Here is a 609-nt window from a genome sequence, read left to right as displayed (position 1 = left end):
AGAGCGAACACACAAAGCCTTGCTGAGGAAGCAGCAGTGAAGTGCGGTTTGTGCCAAGCTGAAAACCTCTGTGAAAGTATAGCAGTCGCTGGGAAATCAGAGTCGGTTCTGTGGGCTGCTGTGGCTGCTTGCCTTAGCCTAGTATTTGCAGAACTATGGGAGAAACCCGCATAGAGCAACAGCCTCTATGTCCGGCATCCCCTCTGGGAAAGCACAGCATTCTTTAGGAAATCAGAATCGGGTCTGTGGGATGCTCCTGTTGGGCTGAGCTGGTCTCCAAAGCACGGTGTAATAAACCCGCATGGAGCGAAATCCTCTTTGCCTGGGCATCCCCTCTGCCTGAGAGAGTAGCGCGGTTGCGCCTGTGGAAAGACCCTTAAGGAAAGGGACACTGCGCTCCCCAGGAGCATGTCTGTGGAAGGTGCAGCACGCTGCCCGGGGAGAAGAACAGGAGCCGTTGGCCTTCTGGACTGGAAACGGTTGCGAAGCAGGAGAGCCGGCCCTTGCAGGCACAGCGGCCAGTGGCAATACAAGTGTCACCCGCTCGCAGTACAGAGAGACAGAAGACTGGCTGCTAGGAGAAAGGAGGGGATGATTACGGCAGGATGC

Source organism: Mustela putorius, unplaced genomic scaffold (assembly GCF_011764305.1).
Source record: "Mustela putorius furo isolate JIRA1106 unplaced genomic scaffold, ASM1176430v1.1 tig00001854_pilon_pilon_pilon, whole genome shotgun sequence".
NCBI classification, from domain to species: domain Eukaryota; kingdom Metazoa; phylum Chordata; class Mammalia; order Carnivora; family Mustelidae; genus Mustela; species Mustela putorius.
This window is presented reverse-complemented; position numbering follows the sequence as displayed.